The sequence below is a fragment of the Octopus bimaculoides genome, chromosome 28 (genome assembly GCF_046866305.1).
Source record: "Octopus bimaculoides isolate indiv1 chromosome 28, ASM4686630v1, whole genome shotgun sequence".
Classification (NCBI taxonomy): domain Eukaryota; kingdom Metazoa; phylum Mollusca; class Cephalopoda; order Octopoda; family Octopodidae; genus Octopus; species Octopus bimaculoides.
Genome location: NC_142955.1, coordinates 9355594 through 9382000, shown reverse-complemented (window position 1 = coordinate 9382000; position 26407 = coordinate 9355594). Strand labels below are relative to the sequence as shown.

Here is a 26407-nt window from a genome sequence, read left to right as displayed (position 1 = left end):
GTAATTTTTCTAATGAATATGCATTGTTCAGTATAAACTTCACTTTCTTCACAATGAATGTGAATACTTACACCAACAACAACAACAGCATTATCACCTTCGTCATCAACATCATCATCATCATCATCATCATCATCATCATCATTATCATCACAATCACTGTGTTATTTATTTTGAATTTATTAAAGATAAGTTTATTTATTCTATTTATATTTTCTTCTGCCGTCCACTGATTAAAAAGGTGAAGCAGCACCTTTGGGTGTTTTCCTATCAGAATGCAATCTTGGATGTTTTCATATATATACATAAGTTCAATTAGAGGTTAAATTAGCCTCAGTTAAGGGATGGCACCATTCAAAGAGTTACTGGTTAAATACCTAATATGTTTAGGGAAAATAGTAGGTTCACATATAAACCATGGTTTATAATCATTCAAATGAAAACAAGAAAATGGAGATGAACCCTTTAATAAGCTTTAATAAAATTTATTATAAACAAAATCAAATATATACATACATATATACATATATGATGATGGAGCTCTGAACTCTACACATTGTTTTCATTCTCTCTCGATGTATTTTGTTTTACTATTTTTTTCCACTTTTCTGAGTGTCAAACTCATACACTTGCTTGTTGATCCTACACCTGGTTTCATCTTTTGTTTTGCTATAAATTTAAACTATATATATGTATGTATGAATGTATATATATACACATATAGACTGATATATATATATATATATATATATATATATATATATATATATATATATATATATATATATATAGATATATATATATATATATACATTGATAGATAGATAGATACAGATAGATATATGTATATATATCTATATAGACTGATGTTTGTTTATATACACATACAGGTGCAATCATGCCTGTGTGGTAAGAAGCTTGCTTCCCAACCACACGGTCACAGGTTCAGTCCCACTGAGTAGCACTTTCAGCCAGTGTCTTATACTATATAGCCTCAGGACAACCAGATCCCTGAGTGGATATGGTAAACAGAAACTGAAAGAAGCTTCTATATATGTATGCATTCGTGTGTCTGTTGTTGTCCACTCACCATTGCTTAAGAACCGATGTTGGTGTGTTTACATCCCTGTAACTTTGCGGTTCGCCAACAGTGACCGGCAGAATAAGTACGATGCTTACAATGAATAAGTTCTGGAGTTGATGTGTTTGACTGAAGGTGCTGCTCCAGCATGGCCACCGGCAAATGACGGAAACAAGTAAATGAATATATATAGTAGTGACCTCCAGTGTAAAGGTCATGGCCATGCAGGGGCACCACCAATGTCATATTCTCTATCAGTCTATTTATGTATCTATCTTTCTGTCTGTCTATCTGTCTATCTTTCTATCTTTCTATTTATCTAGCCATCCACCTATAGATATATATATACACATCTTCTATTCTTTTCTTTGTTTCATTAATGTGACTGTGGTCATGCTGGAGCAGTGCCGTAAAGGGCTTTAGCCGAACAAATCGGCCCCAGGACTTACTCTTTGAACGCTTAGTACTTATTCTATCAGTCTTCTTTACCGAATGAAGTTACGGGGATGTAAACACGCCACCATCGGTTGTCAAGTTATGGTGTGGGTGGGAGGGAACAGACAGACACACACACACACACACATGCATGAATCTATATATATATATATATATATATATATATATATATATATATATATATATATATATATGTGTGTACGATGGGCTCACTTTAGTCTCCATCTGATAAGGTTCACTTATAAGGCCTGAGGTCATAATAGAAGAGAATTGCCCAAGGTGCCATGCAGTAGGATTGAACACGGAATCCTGTGGTTGGAAAGCAAACTTCTTACCACACAGGAACACCTATGCGTATATATCTGTGGAGCATACAAACATATGTATATATATATATCATCATCATCATCATCGTTTAACGTCCGCTTTCCATGCTAGCATGGGTTGGACGATTTGACTGAGGACTGGTGCAACCGGATGGCTACACCAGGCTCCAATCTAATTTGGCAGAGTTTCTACAGCTGGATGCCCTTCCTAATGCCAACCACTCAGAGAGTGTAGTGGGTGCTTTTACGTGTCACCCGCACGAAAACGGCTACGCTCGAAATGGTGTCTTTTATGTGCCACCCGCACAAGAGCCAGTCCAGGGGCACTGGCAACGATCTCGCTCGAAAACCCTACAAGGCCAGTCAGGCGGTACTGGCAACGGTCACGCTCAGGATGGTACATCTTATGTGCCACCCGCACAAGAGCCAGTCCAGGGGCACTGGCAACGATCTCACTTGGCTTGCCGGGTCTTCTCACACACAGCACATTTCCAAAGGTCTCGGTCAGTAGTCATCGCCTCGGTGAGGCCCAATGTTCGAAGGTCTTGCCTATATATATATATATATATATATATATATATATATATATATATATATATATATATATATGTATGTTTGTATGTATATATGTGTGTGTGTGTGTATGTATATATATATATATATATATATATATATATATATATATATATATATATATGTATATATGTAAATGCATGTTGTATAGTTAGAATGAGATATATATATATATATATATATATATATATATATATATATAGTTTTAGGGAAAATAACCAATTTTCAAGAACTCATCGATGAAAATCCACTATCACATATAGAAAAATTAATAATTAAAAGCACAATAAATGAGTATAATATAAAGTAAAGTAAATATCATAAGATAAATATAATAAAACGATTACACGTGTTTCATAACCAATTTTCAAATAGAAAAGAAATTTAAATCGATTAAAATCAATTGAAATTATCGAAAATAAGTTCTATTCAAAAATATAGCTACTCGTCAGATCGTAAGTAGAACAATAATTAGATATATATCTCAACCAACAATAAGTACCAAATGAATTAATATGAAATACTTATTATATAAAGATAGAAAAATTATTTAAAAAATATCATAATATCAAAATAATAACCATTCAATAATCATCCCTTCATCCATTATAATAACATGTATATTATATACAAAAACATCTTACATAAATTATCATTGTTTTAAATACAAGTTGAATGAAGTTTAAGTTTAAAATAATAATGAAGATAAAATTAGTACATATTTAACCGGTGTAATAGTTAAAGCTATACTATTTAAAGCTAAAGACGTTTATTTAATTATAATTAAAGATCAATTGAATAATAGAAAAATACAAAAATACAAGATTATTTATTTCTACAAACGTAATAATAAAAAATATGAATGAAAAAATTATGAATGGAAAAAATTATGAATGAAAAAATTAGGAAAGAAAAAATTATTAAGAATAAAAGGTTAAACTTTATATATATATACAAAGTTTTGATTTTAAAAAACTTTAACGATATTAAAAACTATAAAGATTAATAATTAATCAAATAATATTAATCAAAAATAATCGAAAATATATCAACACTATTCCAATCGAAGTTCTAATATTATGTTGAAATGAAACTATAACTTCTAAATAATTTAGTGTTAAATAAGTTATCTATTAAAATAATCTATAAAGAACCAAATGAATAGTATAAAAACAAGAATACATATTATTTTCAAATAGTAGAAAATCTTTAGCAAAGTGAAAACAGTACTTATCCAAATTTTTCCGTAATTCAAACTGAATTTTTTCCATTCATAATTTTTTCATTCATATTTTTTATTATTACGTTTGTCGAAATAAATAATCTTGTATTTTTGTATTTTTCTATTATTCGATTGATCTTTAATTATAATTAAATAAACGTCTTTAGCTTTAACTATTACACCGGTTAAATATGTACTAATTTTATCTTCATTATTATTTTAAACTTAAACTTCGTTCAACTTGTATTTAAAACAATGATAATTTATGTAAGATGTTTTTTGTATATAATATACATGTTATTATAATGGATGAAGGGATGATTATTGAATGGTTATTATTTTGATATTATGATATTTTTTAAATAATTTTTCTCTCTTTATATAATAAGTATTTCATATTAATTCATTTGGTACTTATTGTTGGTTGAGATACATATCTAATTATTGTTCTACTTACGATCTGACGAGTAGCTATATTTTTGAATAGAACTTATTTTCGATAATTTCAATTGATTTTAATCGATTTAAATTTCTTTTCTATTTGAAAATTGGTTATGAAACATGTGTAATCTTTTTATTATATTTATCTTATGATATTTACTTTACTTTATATTATACTCATTTATTGTGCTTTTAATTATTAATTTTTCTATATGTGATAGTGGATTTTCATCGATGAGTTCTTGAAAATTGGTTATTTTCCCTAAAACTATATATTTTATATATACTTTATCTATAAGGCTCAATTTAATTTTAATTTTTTATAAATTGATTTTAATTGAGTTTTTTACCTGTAATTTTGGATTTTGTCCCTAATATTATTATTATATATATATATATATATATATATATATATATATATATATATATATATATATATATATATATATACAGAGACCTTTGGAAATGTGCTGTGCGTGAGAAGACCCGGCAAGCCAAGTAAGATCGTTGCCAGTGCCCCTGGACTGGCTCTTGTGCGGGTGGCACATGAGATGCACCATTTTGAGCGTGGCCGTTGCCAGTACCGCCTGACTGGCTCCTGTAGGATTTTCGAGCGAGATCGTTGCCAGTGCCCCTGGACTGGCTTGTGCAGGTGGCACATAAAAGACACCATTTCGAGCGTGGCCGTTTTCGTGCGGGTGACACGTAAAAGCACCCACTACACTCTCTGAGTGGTTGGCGTTAGGAAGGGCATCCAGCTGTAGAAACTCTGCCAAATTAGATTGGAGCCCGGTGTTGCCATCCGGTTTCACCAGTCCTCAGTCAAATCGTCCAACCCATGCTAGCATGGAAAGCGGACGTTAAACGATGATGATATCAGTCCATTCATTTGCTCCCAATTATCTTCCAAAACACACTCGTAAACTATGACAAGATATACTCCAACATGTGGGTTCCATTCCTTCCTCTATCAATTATGTTCATAGTCTTATTCTTTATATTGATTTGGGGGCACCAGTCTCACAGAGATTTTTCAGAAAATCGCCCCCCACCCATACGTAGTCAGTCTCTTGTACTGAAGCACAAACCAAATCTAGACATATATTTTTGGAAGGAAGCCTATGTGAAAAAATATGCCATACATTCATATAACTGTTGTTTCTAGCAAACTTTGTATTTAAGTGTGAGTCTGTAACCAAGTTTCTGTTGTTGTATTAATTTCATTGTAATAATTAAATGCAAATTAATGTCTAATTTAAACATAAAATTAAATGCATGATATATAAAATGTAACTGAATGCAAGAGCTGCTAAATATAGCAGCCAAATTTACAAAGAAAACAGCACCATTATTGTCTCACGTAACTCCATACATAGTTATATTGCTAGAGTTGTTTGAAATAGCAGTCAAATGCCCCTTCAATCTACTGTACTTCTGAAATTAGCTACAGTTTATAAATTCTATGCCTGTTTGTCATGCAAAACAAATCCAATACAACAGGTCCATTAAACTGTGTCATTTCATATGCTAGAAACAACAGCAAGTATTTAGCAAAAATATATACAAAGACGGATACAGAAAAAAACTGGGAGGAAAGTAAAAACAAAAAAGATTGAAATATATAATGTATCAATGTTAGATGTCTGTTAGACTTGCTGCTAGAAATAGCAGTCAAAACTCACTGAATCACAGCTGCCTATCTATCTATTTATCTGTCTGTCTGTTTGTCTATCTATTTATATTAATATATATACATTCTTCTATTCTTTTATTTGTTTCAGTTATTTCCCTGTGGTCTTGCTGGAGCACCACCTCACTGGGTTTCTGTCAAACAAATCTTTGTAAGTTTAGTATTTATTCTATCAATCTCTTTTGTCAAATTAAAGTTACAGGGACATAAACAGACCAACATTGGTAGCCATACGGTGGTGATGTGTGGTGTAAGGTAGACACGCACAATATATATATATATATATATATATATATATATATATATATATATATATATATATATATATATATATATATATATATATATATATATACATATATATATATATATATATATATATATATATATATATATATATATACATATATATATATATATATATATATATATATATATATATATATATATATATATATATATATATATATATACACACATGCATATATCATGACCTTCTTTCAGTTTCCACCTACCAGATCCACTCACAAGGCTTTGGTTGGCTTAAGGTTCATTTAAAAGACACTTGCCTTAGGTGCCACACAGTAGGATTGAACCTGGAAACATGTGGTTGGGAAGCAAACTTCTTACGACAGAGCCTGGCCGATGCCAGTTTGCATTACTGGCACCTGTGTAAAAAGCACCATTCGAGCATGGCTGATGCCAGTGCCACCTGACTGACTCCCACGCAAGTGGCACATTAAAAGCTCCTACTATAAACACTGAGAGGTTGGCATTAGGAATGGTATCCAGGTGTAGAAACCTTGTCCTCCATGCCAACATGGACAGCAGACATTAAACAATGATGATGATGATGATGTGTATATATATATATGTGTACATATACATTATATATATATATATATATATATATATATATATATATATATATATATATATATATATATATATATATATATATATATTCAAACGCAGGATAATGCTAATAATATAGCCTATTAGCATTATCCTGCGTTTCAGAATTTAAAATCACTTCTTTAACTTTCTAAGACATCTCAACGCTTCTAAAAGCAATCTTTGTTTGTTTGTTTACGTTTATCGGGATTTGAATTTAATATATATATATATATATATATATATATATATATATATATATATATATATATATATATATATATATATATATATATATATGTTAAATCTGTGAACGAGGTATTAACAGTAACTGCACGATAAAGTGAAGTATATTTGCCACTTAAATGTGGCTGACCCCGAGGGGTGGATGTTACTGTTGCATTTAGCCCCAGGAGGACATCTCCTCCAGCTGGCTATCGACACACTTCTGTGTCCTGTCTGTATTTGCCAAGGGAAGTTATGCTTCCCATCTTGGTCTACGATACGTACAGGCAAATACAGACAGGACACAGAAGTGTGTCGATAGCCAGCTGGAGGAGATGTCCTCCTGGGGCTAAATGCAACAGTAACATCCACCCCTCGGGGTCAGCCACATTTAATTGGCAAATATACTTCACTTTATCGTGCAGTTACTGTTAATACCTCGTTCAGAGATTTAACATTGCTTGTTTTCAGTTTTTCGATATCAGTGAATAATTTCACTGGAAAAACTTATATATATTTGCCAAGGGATGCCTTTTGCATCGAAGGTCGGCGATTGTCGTACGCTGAAGAAGGGAAATAACCCTGAAACTCGAGTACGTACGTATCGTAGACCAAGATGGGAAGCATAACTTCCCTTGGCAAATACAGACAGGACACAGAAGTGTGTCGATAGCCAGCTGGAGGAGATGTCCTCCTGGGGCTAAATGCAACAGTAACATCCACCCCTCGGGGTCAGCCACATTTAAGTGGCAAATATACTTCACTTTATATATATATATATATATATATATATATATATATATATATATATATCAGTGGCATGCGGTGACTTCTGGGGTTGGGATGCAATGAATTTCTCCCCCCACCCCCACGGCAATTTTTCAGTAAATTAATTTTCGTATTCCTACAATTTACACATGGGAGATTCTGAATATGCAATCACCCTTGTATGACCTAGAATAAGCAGGGAATAAAAAATGGCTCTGTAAAGATGAGCCTGAAATAAGTGTATTGTTTGTATTTTTCTCTCTGTTCGAAACGTCAGTACTTTCTCATCCTTACTCTCCCTTTAAAATGTCTAAAAATCATAAGTGAAATGTAATAAAGATGAAATTGGATTCTGTTAATATTTTTGCATATTCGGAATCTCTGTTAAAGGTAGGAATCAGAAAAAAAATATTTCACAAAATTCGTTTTTCAAAGGGGTGCGATTCTGCATTAGCCCCTATACCTATTGGTTGAGCTGAATCAAATTGAAATGATTTAATTAAGTGAATACATTTAGTTACATTACATGGCCATGGTTTTAGATCGTTACGCTCTGGAAGACAAGTCAGGTGTTTTATCATGCTACTTGTCAATTCTGGGAAAATTATCGATACTCAAGCAGACTGTTCTGAGACTTACTGTACTCCGTATATTAAAAGACTACGTCTCACGCACACGCATTGAAAATACACTCATATACATGAATACACACAATGAAAGACAGTGAAAATTCAACATGATAAAAAGCCCCCCAAAACTGTTGTGGCAGAAGTCAACACCTCTGAGATTGAAACAAGACATTTACGGCCGTAAATAGACTACACCCAGCAGCACAGAAAGGAAAACCTATGTAGGTTAGGCGTAACGAAGAAGTCGAACCATTTCTCCTGCCAAACAATACTGATGTAAGATGGTCGAACCTTACATTATAACAAACACTAACCAAAACCTGTAATATATACCCTTTAATATATTAATTTTTTTTTAAGGTTCTGAAATGTTATTTACCTCATTTATAAATTAATTTAATTCTTCGATCTTCCTGGGCAAATATATCTATCACATTTTCATAGAAATCTTCTCTTTTCATCAATTGTTGTAATAAATCTTTTTCAATTGACATTAGTGCTAACCCAGACAGTCTTCTTTCTCCTGTCGCATTTCTTTGGTATGTTTTGATTCTACTTAATGCAGAAAAGGATCGCTCTACAGAAGCAGTGGTAGACGGAATTGTCAAAATCAACTTGCACAGATTGAAGAGTTCTGCCATAGCTTCAACAAGGTCACTGCTGTAAATGCAACTCATTAAATGACTTAACTTCGCTTTTTAAAATCTTTCATTGAATACGTCACATTGAGCTCACTTTGTAATCGAATTACATCAAAAAATCTGCCATAAGTAATTTTTAAAGAATGTATAGAGTCCACAGGAAATTGTTTGCAATATTCATCAACTTTGTTGAAATTCAAAAGTTCCATGAATTTAAACTCTTCTAAGGATGAATATCGTGCTTTTATTTGGTCAACTACTGTACTGATAATTTAGTTACAATGCATTCTAATAATGTCGTTGAGGCTCAATAGATATATTTTTGGATCTCTGAATTCCGATTCCTGCATCGACTCCATATTTTTCCCCTAATATATCATAAAAGATTGAAAAATTATCAAGTTTGTTTTCGAGTACAGTTCTAGTTTTATCTATTTGCTCTTTACAATACACTATGTCATGACTTTTACTCTGGATATTAAATAAGACGTCAGTAAAAGAAAAAATGTCACTGAATACTTCTAACAAAAATAAGAAATCACTGGTTTGACAGACCAGTGAAGGTAGAAGCTGTATCTAGATGACTTTCCATTTTTTGTCATATTTACTGATTAAATATACGAATTCTTTAGTCACCCACCGTTTATAATTAATTGTTTTCTATCGAAGTCTCTTTTCGAAAAACTATTTCTCAAAATATCGTTTATAACACACATTTCACTCATTTGGAAAAAAGTAACACACATGTAAGCATCTGCGTATATTGTAAGTAAATTTTTTTTAAAAAAAACGGAAAATGACGTTAGTCAAATTAAATATTTTTGTTTTCAGAACACTCCAAAAATATAATAGTGCAAACAGATGTTTTGGATAAAAGATTCAAACTTACCGCCAGGCTGTTCCAAGAATTATGGCTAATTATAGCAGTTCTTGAGAACTGCTCTAGTTCCGGTCAGAACTAGCTAACAAAGAGATAGAGAGGTGGGGGCCATGCTATTATCAGAAAGCATTACTTCCTATGATAAATTTGTGGAATCACTGACAGAGAGAGGAAGGGGTACAAAATATATATGCTATCGGTCTTAGCATATCTCACTAAGAGAGAGAGAGAGAGAGAGAGAGAGAGACAGAGAGAGAGAGAGAGAGATAGAGAGAGAGAGAGGGGCGGGGAAGGAAGGAAGGACATACTAACATAGGGAGTTATGTGTCTATAAGCTGGATTCTCATCGCATACCCTTCTCAAAGCTTTTACTAGTCACTGAGAGAGGGGAAGGGGAGATCGGTCTTAGCATATCTTTTGACAGGTCACTAAGAGAGAGAGAGAGAGAGGAGAAGGAAGGAAGGACAAACTAACATAGATAGGGAGTGTCTATATGCTGGATTCTCAAAGCTTTTACTAGTCACTGAGAGAGGGGAAGGGGAGACAGAATATTTCGAAAACTGGACGGATTATTTTTTGCAAAGTAACTATTTTATCTAATTTTCCGATTATATAACAGAGCATGCGGCGCATAGCTTGCATGGCTGAGACTGCACGCCACTGATATATATATATATGTAAGAACGACCGTGCGAACCAAAAGGAGAAATGGTGACGAATGGAAAACAGACTCCTTTTTAATCGCGTCACACGATTGCACACAAAATATATCAAAATGATATGTTTATGTTATACTTCGATAACATAGGGAATTCGTAAATGCCAGTAAGATACAAGATAGGACACAACCGATAGAGATGAATAACAGTAAGATTTATTGTAACATTAAAATGTATGTCTGTGTGTGAGTATGAAAATATTAAGATTAATAACATACTGATTTGAAGCGAAGAATGTAAACATGATAAATGAAACATCATTACCCTGTGATATGTTAATATACTGATGTTAGTGCTAATCAATGGAAGAACGAAGTACAGGGTGTTTTGTTGAGAAATAATAATAATAATAACAATATACATGCTAATAAGGGGAAGGTCAGATATAAGGCAAAGCAACTAGTAGTACAAAGCAACTCAAGTAGCAATTACTGGGAAGGAAATTACTTAATCAACTATAGAAGGGGAAAAAAGACAAGTTACGGTGGATTTAGAAGTAGATATTATTCAGAGGACAAAAAAAAAAATTTTAATAATAAGAAGAAATCCCTAATTACCTCCCCCTATCTAGAACTCTTCTTTCTCAGACTGGAACGAACACGACACAATGAAGTAGAGAAATTTGAAAAGACAACACGAAACCGGTTATTTCTCAAAATACAATGTTTATATACCAAAAAGATTTTCTAACATTTTTCTAACATTTTTCTGACATAATTTAAATATATACTTTAACCATGCAACACAAGCCTTCCGTAGTTTTTCACTCTTATTATCTTTTATATATATATATATATATATATATAGTTCAAAAACACAATAACAAAAAAACAAAAAAACAACAAAGTGAGGACGTGATGTGGATAGTATTATTGGACGCTCAGGAAAGGAAAGAGAGAGTGTATGACGTTTCGGGCGTAGCCCTTCGTCGGAAAGATGGAAAGTTCGGAGAATGGAAGAACGGAGAAAGAGGAAAATGGTACCGATGCCCACGAGGTTACATGATGAAAAAAAAAAAAAAAATATATATATATATATATATATATATATGCATATGTGTGTATGTGTATGTATATATATAGGTAATCTTCAAGTTTAGGGGGATAAAAAAATAAATAAAAATATTCAAGGGAAGTAACTGAACGTCTTACCAGTATTCTCCGTACATCTCTGTTTATAAATAAATCACACACGTGATTTGATTGACGTTAGGGTTAGGGTGTGATTTATTTTTAAACAGCTAGAAGAAAACGGATAATACTGGTAAGTCGTTCAGTTATTTCCCTTGAATATTTTTATTTATTTTTTTATCCCCCTAAACTTGAAGATTACCGTGTATATATATATATATATATATATACATATATATATATATATATATATATATATATATATATATATATATATATACGTGTGTGTGTATGTATGTATGTATATATACAGGAATGTATGTATATATACAGGAATGTATGTATAGGTGTGCATATGTGTATATATGTGTATGTGTATGTGTGTGTATATATATATACATATCTGTATATATTTCTGCCTCATTCACCACTAGTTCTTTATTTTCCCCTTCTACAGTTAGCTAAATAAATTCTTCTTAGTAATGCCACACAGGTTCGTGCCTTCGGTGACTCCAACTAAGTATTTCCAATCTTCTTGTAAACGTGCACATTATTATCATTATTATTATCATTATTATTTCTCCACTAAATATCCTGTACCTTGTTTTACCATTAACTAACGTTAATATCCGTATAATAATATAATATTTTATTAGGTTATGATGTTTTATTTATGTTTATATTCACTTTCTTCACTTCATATAAAATATGTAATTAGTTTTTCCTTATATAGTAAATGTTTAATTTGATGAACTCCCTTAGTTCTCTCCCTTCCTTCATTTTCGATTTAGCAATTAGCTCACGAATTTTAAAATTTTTTAGTTTTTTAGTTTTCTGTACTGTGACATATTTGTCTTCCTCCCGCCATTTCAATCATTTAATTTAAACCTTTAGCATCAGGTTTACAACCCCCTCCCTTTATATCTCTATGTAAACAAGCGATCTTATTCCTAACGCCCATGGAATAATATTATTGATCCCTTTATATCTCTATGTAAACAAGCGTTCTAACGGTCACTTGGCCATGTAAAATCTTAGCTCGTAAGTTACCTCATCATTTCGCATTTGTCTTGCTTTTATATGTTGATTCCCTGAAGATGAATATATGTGGAATTCCAGCAGCTCTTTCTTCTTTGTAGAAGCGCTCTCATATATTTTGAAACATGTGTAGGAATTAAAGGAAATTTTATTTATATGCGTTTTGCTCCATTTATTGTTATTATATATATATATATATATATATATATATATATATATATATATATATATATATATATATATATATATATATATATATATATATATATATACTCTTACTCTTTACTTGTTCCAGTCATTTGATTCTGGCCATACTGGAGCACCGCCTTTAGTCGAGCAACTCGACCCCAGGATTTATTCTTTGTAAGCCTGGTACATTTTCGATCGGTCTCTTTTGCCGAACTGCTAAGTTACAGGGGCGTAAACACACCCGCATCAGACGTCAAGCGATGTTGGGGGGACAAATACATACATATACATATATACTGTGGTGTGATGGAGGAAAAAGAGAACAAGAAGCAAAAGGGAGAATGAAACACTGGGACCTTACCTTCGCAACCAGTTTCATCTTTTTTAACCACACAACCACATCCGTGTCACCGCAAAACGGTTTATTCACATCGTTAGAGATGCGGACTACACTCATAATTTTTTAACTTTTTTTTTTGTTATTTGCCGAAATAGCTTGTGGTGTGATGGAGAAAAAAGACAAGAAGAAGCAAAAGGGAAAATGAAACACTGGGACCTTACCTTGTCGACCGTGGCGGAGTGAACGATCGCTCCAGATCAAAACAAGTCTTCTACGTAAGCCGTCTATCTTCGAACTGACCCCATGTGCTCGCTGTCCACCGCGTGTGGCCGACTTTCGCCGGCCCTTCCGGCCTGTCTTCACTTCCGTTTGCTTCATCTGCGATCTCTCTCCACCAACAACACATAGCTCATCACAGCCCATTCACCACATATATGATGCCCAAGGTGCGACGCAGTGGGACTGAACCCGGAACCATGTGGTTAGTAAGCAAGCTACTTACTACACAGCCACTACTGCGCCTATATATATATATGTGGCTTGCTTGTTTGTTGTACCTGTTTATCATTTTGTCCATGTTCTTTTGCCACGTCATGTACCCAGTTATGTATCTATATGTACATGTAGATGAAGATATGTACATATATATGCATTTACTCATATATTGTTTGTATCACGACAGAACGCACACGTTAACCTTTATACAGTAAGTTTTAACTATTTTTCTAACGCGACTCTCTCTATCTCCCCCTCTCATTCTTCCCACTACTGTTCTTCGCCTCTACCTGTCACTACTATCTCTCTCTCTCTCTCTATCTCTTGTTACTCGTCCTTCGCCTCTCACTGTTACTACTACTATCTCTCTCTGTCTCTACCTCTCGTTTCTCACTTTTATTCTACTTCCTCCCCTTCTTTTCCCTCTGCTACTCTTTCTCTTCACACAGCCTTGGTCACGTGTGTCCGGCTGCTATTTCTTTTCGTTCTTGGACTCCCCAAGATCGCACGTACTTCTTTGCCCCTCCAGTTCGTGCTTTACAGTGTTCAATATATACACACTTCACGTCTAGCTGTACAACCTTTTTGCTTGTTGTTTATTCACCGTTCGTTTTCCTGTCTTGTTTTCCGTCCGCCACTACCCTCCACGAAAATAATTTAATTTGTGTTCATGGGAAGAACCATTTCAGCGATGCGTACTGCCTTAATTCTTCGAAACGCCGGTGTTTTAATGGTGAAAGCTGATGAAGGAGATGTTTCTTTGTGGCTTGCTTGTTTGTTGTACCTGTTTATCATTTTGTCCATGTTCTTTTGTCACGTCATGTACCCAGTTATATATCTATATGTACATGTAGATGAAGGTATGTACATATATATGCATATACTCATATATTGTTTATATATATATATATATATATATATATATATATATATATATATATATATATATATATATATATATATATATATATATATATATATATATATATACATATGTATATACATATAAACATATATATATATGTATATATACATATACACATACATATATATATAGACATATGCACCCAATATGTGCCAGAAAGAAAGGCCAGCAAACATGCCAATAGAATCCCCAGAGACAGGAAAATCCTTAGAGATAGTAGAAGAGATAGAGAGAGATTTCAAAATGCGGAGTAGATGAAACAGGGACAACTGAAGAAGGGATATATTCTTTATGTTGCATGTCTCGTTTCTCTGTTTGTTTTTTTCGTTTTTCGAAAAAAATTTCGTTTTCTATGTTTTCGTTTCTCATTGTGTTTAACGTTTTTTTGATGTCCTGTACTCATATATGCATGTGTATATACATATATATGTAGGAATGTATATATATGTATGTATATGCATATATTTATATATTATATGATCGAATGCTACGCATCCTTTTCCAAGTAAGTTTTGTCTATATATATGTGTGTGTGTGTGTGTGTGTGTGTGTGTAACAGTTTTTGTGATTCTTTTGCTGCTTTTTAATAAAACATATTACTCTACCTCTGCTATTCAAGTACTATTTTTTCCACCTTGTTTCGCATTTATGTGCTTACTCTTTTGTATATATATATATATATATATATATATATATATATATATATATATATATATATATATATATATGTTACACGAGAGAGGAAAGGCAAACAATTAGTCAAGGCAAGACTAAAGCATTTGATTTCGTTTTACTTAGTCCCAAAATTTAGGTACATAACAAATGGTGAAATAATACAACACTTGTAACGATGGTCTCTGGCAGCTATTTCTGGGACATCCCAGCTATTGGATTGCGGTATTGAGTGAAGACTCTATAGGCTGAGTATCCCATCATCAGGGAGACACAGATTAGACTGTGGAAGAATGTTCCTCATTCATGATATTTGTTGTGGTTCGTTATGTCCATGAGAGCAGGAAGATCCAATTGAATCCCATTGGATCGGGTCTTCTTTCGATAGATCCATAATCAGAAAGAGTGGTTAAGTAGTCGAGCATGATGAGGAGAGGGCCAGAATTGCTATGCAGTACTCTATATTGGGGGGAAATGCGACTGGATGCCAGCAGAACGAGTGTTGTGTGTGGGTAGGTGGGTGTGTGATTGGATGGACGGATGGATTGACTGACTGACAGACAGAGGAGCCAGTGGAGGTGGCAGAATCGTTCTCACACATGAGAAAGTGCTTAATAGAATGTCGTCGGTGTTGAGATAGTGAGCTCAATTTCTGCCCAAGTCGATTTTGCCTTCCATTGTTGCAGGGTGGATAAATTAAATACCAATCAAGTGATCGATTAGCTACCTCGGTTATATTTTCAGGCCTTCTGCAAATAGACAAAGAATAATTACATATGTGTATGGTAGAAAGCAGAAGTCTCCGTAGGTACCCTGCGACCGAATGTCAATCGAGATGAAGATTCCAAGGAAGGTTTCTCATCCAAAATGCTGAGAAGAAAAACTAGAATAGGCAGACAGACAGACAGACAGCTAGCTAGATAGATAAATAGAGAAAGAGAGAGAGAGACCTGCGATTCAGATTTGGCTGCTATTTCTTACAGCAGGTCTATTGTCCATTAAACATTCATACATATTTTCTCTCTGACGAAATTCTGCTTTAAGCACCCCCATATAACCCCTTGTAACTTTTTGTTTCTTTGGATTATTCCCAAGATTTTCGCTAATTTGCCTCCTTCACACAAGAATTCATACGACTATAAAAATTCTGTTTCTTAATTCTTCCAGATTTAAAAAGATTTGGTTATAAAAGCTCAAGAAGAAGATTTAATATTCTTTTTTTTGAAATCACATTTTAAATTATGGACAGTTCAAAATTTGAGCTTAAATCCCAGCAATGGACCATTAAATGTGTTCATGAGGCGAAAGAGATGGAAAATGACAGACAGACAGATTACAGTAATTTGAGGCAGATTAAGCTACTATTTCTACAAGGTCAGGATTGCATCTTAAATTTCAATACTTGTTTGTATATGACTTTTAATTGGCATTTCATAAACGTAATTAAATAAAGGCTGGAAATGAAGACGGTGAGACAAACATACATAAAGTACGCTAAAAATAGCAGTTAAATTACATTTATAAAGCCCTTCAATGTAGCGTCCCCGGATGACCGCAGACCAATGAGTGAAACAAGTACGGATATATAATATAAACTGATGTGTGTATTTCTACTTGGTTGAGTCCTAGAATAGAAGCCTAAAATGTTCTCCTCATTCTACCTTGTTATACATACATCATAGATACATACATATATGACCACAAGCAGAAAGACGTCCACATGTTTTGTGGACAGAGAGGAAAAAAAACCCTCAGACAAAAGCCCCACGGTTATATTTTTTGGTTTTTTGTCGTTTTTAGAAACTTTGGTTGAATGTTTCGACCGGAGAATTTCTTTTTATTTTTATTTTACTCTTTGCAGTTACTAGACAGCGACCGGCCATGCTGGGGCACAGAATATTTTTGAAGCTTGATCAAAACCACTTCTGTAACATAATTAATTTTTGTTTGACTTTTTACTTGTTGCAGTCATTAGACTGCGGCCATACTGGGGCGCCACCTTAAGGTATTTTTAGTCGCTTGCATCGACCCCAGAATTTTCTTGGATACCCTTTTTTTTTAGATGATTTTCAACCAGCACCGGAAATTAAGGCTAGACGGTCTCTCTGCATGCTAGAAATAACAGCCAAATCTCTTAAATTAACCGCCCCACCTCTGGGAATATTATTTTATGGTGATTCTTTGTTTTGTTGTTATATTTTCTAAAAATCTTTTTACTCGATTCAGTTACTGGACTGCGGCCATGCTGGGGCACCACCTTAAAGAATTTCTAGTCGAATTTATCGACCCCAGAATCTTTTTTAGGTGAGTTTCAAACAGCACATTAAAGTTAAGCCTAGAAGGTCCTTCCACATGCTAGAAATAACAACAAAATCTAACAATTTTCTTTTTTATAATTTCACGTAAACAAAAACGGAAATCGCGGTTGTAAGAAATAACAGAACATGAGACCGTCTACTATTCAATGTACATATTGTCTGAATTCTAGCAAAAGGGAAAGCATTTACTTCAAGAAATGCGATGAGAAGTAAGTTTGAATGACTATATATACACAGATAGAATGAAAGTAAATATTACACATGTCTCTGACATGTTTTTTCTTCACGAAAACCAGAATTTGTCATTTTTATGGAGAAACACACATTTCCATATTTAGGGAAACGATAAGAAGTACTTTTGAATGACTAGCCTTCTGCTAGACCTTCAACGGCCTTAAAATGTTCAAAAGGTCAACTTATTCTCATTAATCCGAAAGTGCTGAGCGAAAAAAAGACTTTCAAAGTATATTTTAAGATGGTGATTTTTCTGCGACCAAAAATTCTTCAAGCTGGTGCCCCAGCATGGCCACAGTGTAACGACTGAAACAATTAAAATGATTTTTGGAAAATAAAAAAGACCGAAGGATTTATAAAAAAAAATTCAAGAGATTTGGCTGTTGTTTCTAGCATGTGGAGACACCTTCTAGGCTTAACTTCATGCGCTGGTTGAAAATCATTTAAAACAATTCTGGAGTTGTTACATTTAACTAAAAATTCTTCAAGGTGGTGCCCCAGCATGGCCGCAGTCTAATAACTGTAAAAGTAAAACGGGGAAAAAAATTCTGGGGTCAATACATTCAACAAAAATTCCTTCAAGGCGATGCCCAAGCATGGCCGCAGTCTAATGACTGAAACAAGAAAAAGGGGATCTAGTTTAAAACGGGGGCACCAGTTTTCATTTATGTTTTATGTAGTGTCTTTGGTACCGAAAGACTTTCAAACTTCGTATACTTATCTACTTTGTGTTATAGAACAGAAAAATATTTTTGTATTCGAATTTATTTCATGTAAAAAATTGTCTTATTTGGATAATTTCTACTAATCACTGACGTTTATTGAGTTGAAAACAGTTAGCGCTGTAACGGTGTATATCGTATTAATCCCCTAACCCTAACGAGACTGTTAACCCTAACCCTAACTCTAGAATCCGAACTCTAAAATTGTTACACACATAGATACGCACAGCGTAATTTATTATATAAACAATATATGTGTATAAATTACGATTAAACCGGATGAAATATGTCACAGGGAATAACATTTTTATGACCGCCCAGCAGTAACTCTATTCAGCTGAATAGACGTCAGTGATTGGTTGAAATTACAGAAATACGACAACTTTAACATGGAATAACTTGCGAATTCCTTTTTTTTTTGTTAAGAAGACTAAGAGTAAAAGATGCTTTATATGACACATTCTACCAGTGTCCCAAGTTTCAAAGTGTTTCGTTGGTGTTTCGTTAAGAAAATACTGGTGCCCCCGTTTTAAACTAGATCCGAAAGAGGTGATTAAAACTGAAAAATAATGGAAACATATAACCGTGGGGCTTTTGTCCACTTTCACGCTCTAACTATGGGGCTTTTGTCCACTTTCACACTTTGACTATTGGGCTTTTTTCCGTAGGGATTTCGTCCTAGGGGGCTTTTGCCTTACCCACATGTTTTGTATATGACCTGTGTACTTATGTCTGCACGTGTATGGATGCATGTATAAAACGCGTGTTATAATTCTGGGAGTTTGTTTCTGCTGGATTTGCATTCAAATCTATGACTAGGCAGAGGTAGAGAAGGGAAAATATTTATATTTATTTCTAAAAACTGAGTAGAAGGGCCACACATTTACACATCTGCACAAATAGGACGGATGTCTCATTCTATAACTGTACTATGTGGGTTTGTGTCTTGAGGGTTCTGTGGTAGACTGGGAGGCTTAAACGCTCAAACGATTCACCCTTGTTGTACATAGCACTTCCATGAACAAGCAAACCCCAGACACTTATACGGAGTGGGGGGGGTGTTGTTGTAGATAAAGATAGAGAAAGAGAGAGGGAGAGAAAGAAAATCACACACGCACGCGCATACACACACATACACATATATGCATATATATGTCGGGTGGACGTCCTGTGTCTAGTTCTGGAAATTATATTTTATAAATTGACAGACTACGCTGATGATCCTGCAGATAATTACTTATGTAAATATTAACAGGTGAAACCATGGTACGTAGGTTAATCGTCTTTTTTTTTATTATTTAGTATTTTTTCATTTGTCTTGCCCTTTTACAGTCTGTTGTGTCGCTAAATTTTTACTGAGAACATATTCTTTGTGGTTAGATGATTCAGCATCTATTTCTAGCATATAGGAGTCCACTTTTGCTGGTCATTCCTCTTATTTTTGTATGTAATATATATATATATATATATATATATATATATATATATATATATATATATATATATATATATATATATATATATGTATGTATATATATATATATATATATATAGGCGTACCTTTGATACCAGTACCTGACATGTCAAGAGTGCACGTGCGTTTGTTTACATCAATTCGGCATTTTCTCTAAGGGAAGAGCGAAAGAAGGGATGCAAACAGCAGGGAAAATGAAAAAATGCAAACATAAACACACACTCTCTCTCTCTCTATCTATCTATCTTTTTCTATTTCTATCTCTTTCTATATATGCGTATATCCATATATATATGTACATACCTACATCTATATGTATACATACAGGGCATCACAAAAAAACGTTAAACTATATATGTACATACACACACACATATATATATACATACATACATATATACACACCAAGCTTTATCTATATCATTACCTCTCTCCCTCTCTCTATATATATACATACATACATCTAGAAGATATATATATATATATATATATATATATATATATATATATATATATATATATATATATATATGTATATGTATATATATATATCTGCGATCCATGGGACGAGCCGTTTTAGCGATGCGTCCTGCCCAAGCTCGTCGAAACGCCGGTGTTAAAACGTGGGTGGCTGATGAAGGAGAATGTTCTCTATGTGGCTCGTGTGTTCTCGTCTACGTTTGTTTGCAATGTCCTGTACCCAGATATGCACCTATACATACAGGTGGATGTCGGTATGCACATACCTGTACGTATATATGCATATACTCATTTACTATTTGTTTTTACATGATTGAACGCAGCATCTTCCAAATGTAAGTAGTTTTCGTAACTCATATCCTCCGACGCTACTCTATCTCTTTCTCTTTCCTCCCCCCCCTCGTTCTTCCTCTGTACTACTACGTATCTCGCTTTACCCCTCTCGTTCTTCCTCTGTTACTACTACGTATCTCTTTTTCCCCCTCGTTTTTCCTCTCTTTCTCTTTTCCTCTCGTTGCTCACCTATTCTTCTACTTCCTCCCTCTGTTTCTCTCTCTTCCCTTTACACCGGCATGGTCACATGCTTCCGGTCAATAATCCTTTCCTTCCTTGGCTTTCGCCAAGCAACGCACGCACCACTTTGTCCCTCTCGGGTCCTTGCCTCATCGCGTTCTTACACACATAATTTTTCTCGTCTGGCCGTAAAGCCTTTTCTGTTTGTTTTCCTGTCTTATTTTTTGTCCGCCACTACATTCCTCCATGGCGAGATTTAATTTGCGTATACAAATTTAATCTGCGATCCATGGGACGAGCCGTTTTAGCGATGCGTCCTGCCCAAGCTCGTCGAAACGCCGGTGTTAAAACGTGGGTGGCTGATGAAGGAGAATGTTCTCTATGTGGCTCGTGTGTTCTCGTCTACGTTTGTTTGCAATGTCCTGTACCCAGATATGCACCTATACATACAGGTGGATGTCGGTATGCACATACCTGTACGTATATATGCATATACTCATTTACTATTTGTTTTTATATATACATATATATATATATACATATATATATATATATATATATATATATATATATATATATATATATATATATATATATATAACTGACATGTGTTTTTAAGGGAGGGAGAAAAAGATAGATAGATAGAGAGAGAGAGAGAGAGAGAGAGAGAGAGAGAGAGAGAGAGAGAGAGAGAGAGAGAGAGAGGGGGTGTTTATGTTTGCTTTTTTTCTTTTTCTCTGCTGTTTGCTGCTTAACAGAGCAAAGAAATCGCGCTCTCTATCTCTTTCGCGTCCTTTCCCTCTTCCCTTCTTTCCCTCTTCCCTTACGGAAAATGCCGAATCAATCGCTTGACAGTTTTCGGGCTAGTATCAAAAGATCGCCCTGAATGTTTATATGTGTGCAAGAAAGCTTTGTATAAGAATGTATAATTGTATGTATACGTCTGCAGGTATATATATATCTGAGTGTATACATAAATATGTATGCATATATAATAATCTGCTTTCCTGTGTATATAATTTTGTGTTATATATTTACGTCTCTATAATGTATCGGCAATCCTATAGAATAGAGTCGGAAATTATCCAATACATTAAATATTCTAATATCTTGTGATATTTCTTTTTTAAACTTAATCATATACATGTATAATTTATACATAAACATATATATACACATACATTTCTACACAACTTTATATACATCCTCTTTTAGAAATATTTCGGCATAACAACAGAATTGAGCCCCACTGACTTTGGGGCATAACTACAGATGTACCCCCCCCCCCCCCGACAAGAAAATGGATACTTTTTAATGAAACTTCCACAACATTTTCCCCCTTCATAACTTTCATGAAAATGGCTATTTTTAATGAAATTTTATAGAAATAACTTTCAAATCAGGGGTTCTCAACCATTTCTTTATCTATGGACCCCTTTAATTACTATTTTACTCAGGTGAACCCCTGTTGCCATACAATGTTTAAAACTAGTTTAAAAGAAACTTCTTCCAAAATCCCTTGAACAATGTGAAATGTTAGAAAATGAAACCTAGCCATTCTTTGCAATACATCTAAAACAAAATGTTTTTAGGGGTCCTTAAAATACTATTGTGGGTCCCTATTTGCTATTTTTGTTACATGGACCCCTACAAATCTTATATGGACCCCTACAAATCTTATATGGACCCCCGTTGAGAACCACTGGTGTAGATTCTTTGGAATGAAGGGAGGCATCTTTTCACGAAAAATAGATTAAAATTTCCAAAATTTATGATTTTCTAAAATTCTTCCCCATCCCAGTCCGGACCGATTTCGACCCTTTTTTTTTTTGTTCGACGCACTTGAAACCCGTGAGAGAAACATTTTAGTTTAAAAATAAATGATGTAAATTTTAGTAAGGAAACCCCATGATTTTCACTAAGAAACAAAGACAAACTCGGATTTCTTTTTCTTAGAGAAAATCTTGTGGGTTTCCTTACCAAAATTTACCAAAAATTGTTAATAATTTCAGAGGAAAATGTGTGATTTGAGGGAGGTGTGACTGTTATTTCTAGCACATCCCAAGACCTCCCTCCTCGTTTCTCTCTCACTCTCAAATTTATTGATGCTTTTCAATATTTTTCTCACCCAGAAACACATTTTCTGGAATAATGATGCCAAAGTAACACACGCGTGGTCCATTGCTGAGATATAATAAGCTAAGACACACCAAAAAAATGGTAATTTAGATTTTTATTCGCATCCCAACCAAGCGAGGGCGTGTATGTGTGTCTAAGAAAGAAAAGAAAACCATTTTCTAAGAGAAAATGATGCTCTCAAAAGAAATCCTCTTTTACATAAACTCTTATTTAAATCATTTTGGATAAATCCCGGCAATAATCTTCTCAGGCTCTCCAATATTTTAGAATTATAAGAATCGGGGCCAGGAAGTGGGGCTAAAAATAATCATACATTTTAAAAATATCCTTTTTATTTTTTATAACATAAATGTGTTTCTGAGGGAAAATATTGGAAAAAAAACATCAAAAGATTATTTGAGAAAAAAAGAAGACAAGGAGGGTGGTGTGCTAGAAACAACAGCCAAATCTCCCTTAAATTACACACTTTTTCCTTGCTGCCTTACAAAACATGGTATATTTTACCAACAAATTTCTTTGTAATCATAATCTATACCATTTGAAAGTTATTTCTATGAAATTTCATTCAAAAATATCCATTTTCCTGAAATTTATGAGGGGTCAAAATGTCGGGGTGGTGTGAATCTTGTGAAACTCCTTTCCGCAACCCTTCAGAAAATGTTTTTCCAATAAATCCTTTACAAATACTCAATCTACACGATCTAAGCGATTATTCGTTGAAAGTTTCATTAAAAAATATCCATTTTCCCGCAAGTTATGAGGAAACAAAGTCGATGGGGGTATATATCTGTAGTTATGGCGAATTTGCTTCCTCACAACTTTCACAAAATTAAATATTTTTCAATGAAATTTTCTACAAATATGCTTCAGATGGTTTAGATTCCGATGAAATCGGAATTCATTGTGAAAACCGTTTGTCCCTGGGTGGGAAAAGCAGTTTTAGAAAATTCACAAAATTTGCCTTTTGTTATGAAAGAAAAAAAAAGGTTTTTCCAATAAATCCCCATATTAATCGGAATCTACACCATCTGAAGCATATTTGTAGGAAATTCCATGAAAAATATCCATTTTTCTGCCAGTTCTTAGGGAAGAAGCAATATACATCATAAACGAACATTTATACACATATATATTGATATATACCCACATGTACACACACGTCTTTGCTATGTTTTTTAAACACATAAAACTCATAGATGCATACTTTTATAATATATTACGCTTAAACTGCCCCAGGACGATATTTTTAGAGTTGCTTCTGAAAGTGTCCTTCACTTTTTTTATGAAAAAGATACACATTTCAGAGTATTTGACTATTATTTCTAGCATAATGTTAGGCCATCTATAGGAGAATATTTGACATGGAAGCTTTGTAAATTATCCTTCGATTTTTATTTGTGATAAAACAAAAATGTGAAGGTTTTGGTGGCTGTTTCTAGCATGAAATGAGACCTTATAGAGGCAAATTTCACTTCTAAATGCTTCTTAACTGTCTTTCAATTTTTATATGAAATATGAAGTGAATTTGAAGTGACTTGGTTTCTATTTCTAGCATGGAAAATGACCAGCTATGGGAAAGCTTTTAATAAATGCTTCTTAAAGTGTCCTTCTATTTTGTATGAACCCCAACAGCAACAACAACAACAACAACCCTGCGAGGAGGAAAGGTAAGGTTTGTGCGTGTGTGCAGTTGAAAGGTGACTGCAACAACAACAACAATCTTATTATTAAACGTTAAAATCTGTCAGATGCAGACTGCACACACGCACACACAACGCTGATGGTGATGATGGTGGATGCAGCGGTGGTGGAGGTGGGAGTCAGCGGCGGTGGTGGTGGTGGCAGTCAGCGGTGGAGGTGGTGGTGGTGGCGGTTCTCGTCTGCTGCTGCTGATGTTTCTGTTGTTGCTTTCGGTCGTCTGCTTTTCAATGGAACATCAATGATATGAAAGTCACTGGTTTGCCACCAGACATACTTATACATACATACATATATATATGTGTACTAGCAGTATAACCCGACGTTGTCCGGCTGTGACTTATTACGCCCACACTTATGATGTAAATATGTTCGTAATTCAAACGACGATGAAATTAAAAGGGCAAGTTTGAAGGCTGTTTTGCGTAACATTATTAATCGTACGTAAGTTTCATCCGTGTAATTGGCTATACAAATGATATTTGCAAAACAACTTTTTGCGCTGCCCTGATTATACATAGCAGGGTAATCCCTTTTCGCAGGAGCTAGGACGGCAATTTCTGATGAAGCAATTGTTGGTGATCTGTTGCTACACATTTTTGCCAGAATTCTAACAGATTGGGCAGAAGATGTTGATGCACCATTTTGCATTATGTTCAAAGTAGCTTCTGAAATGTGGTGAATTGCTGCAGTCTGTTGCTGTCTTTTTAAACCGGTTGCTTTCTTTCCCCAGCAAGCTCTCTTCTTTGCAGACATAATCTATGTATATACTAAACAGGACAACAAAAGTTATAATAGATGGCAGGGTCGGTAGTTTTCACATTTCGGTAATTTTGCGGATTAACATCCGCATGATTACTTAACCCTAACACTAACCCTAAACCATAACCTTAAACCCTAACCCTGACCCTAAAACTGTAACCGTAACACTTACCCTAACCCGGTAATCTTCAAGTTTAGGGAGTTAAAAAAAGAAAAGAAAAAATATTCAAGGGAAATAACTGAACGACTTACCAGTATTGTCCGTACTACTCTGAAATGTGTTTTCTTTTAGCTGTTTATAAATAAATCACACACGTGTTTTTTTGTTTTTTTTTTACACACGGGTTTTTTTTCTAAAACAGCATGAGACAGAAGGAGAGAACTTTGTCGATAGAAATGATAATGAAATTCAACAGATATTAGATATTTATTCAAGGGTCAGCATGCAGTTCTAGAAATTAACCTACTCAACATTATAAACGTCAGAAATTGCAGCCAAAAAATAAACGAATGTTTTTTTCTTTTGGGGTTGAATTCCGCCATAGAAATTCGTGTAGATAAGATGAAAATAAGGTAATCTTCAAGTTTAGAGAGTTTTAAAAAAGTAAATAAAAATATTCCGGTCTTCCACGAGGCATTTTCGATCTCTCAGTTAACTTCAATCAAATCACGTGTGTGATTTATTTATAAACACAGTATTACGGATAATACTGGTAAGACAGTAAGACGTTCA

General features: G+C 34.0%; 1 protein-coding gene and 1 long non-coding RNA gene across 2 annotated transcripts in view; one reads left to right on the top strand and one right to left on the bottom strand.

The window, feature by feature from the left end:
- Nucleotides 1-16507, top strand: part of LOC149130521 (uncharacterized) — a 42008-nt gene extending 25501 nt beyond the window's left edge. The window contains exons 3-4 of the long non-coding RNA XR_016238708.1: nucleotides 5881-5940; nucleotides 16502-16507. This is a non-coding gene — a long non-coding RNA (uncharacterized LOC149130521). The remainder of the gene's footprint in view (nucleotides 1-5880; nucleotides 5941-16501) is intronic.
- Nucleotides 1-26407, bottom strand: part of LOC149130513 (uncharacterized) — a 193239-nt gene that overhangs the window by 17163 nt on the left and 149669 nt on the right. The gene's annotated exons all lie outside the window — the stretch shown is intronic.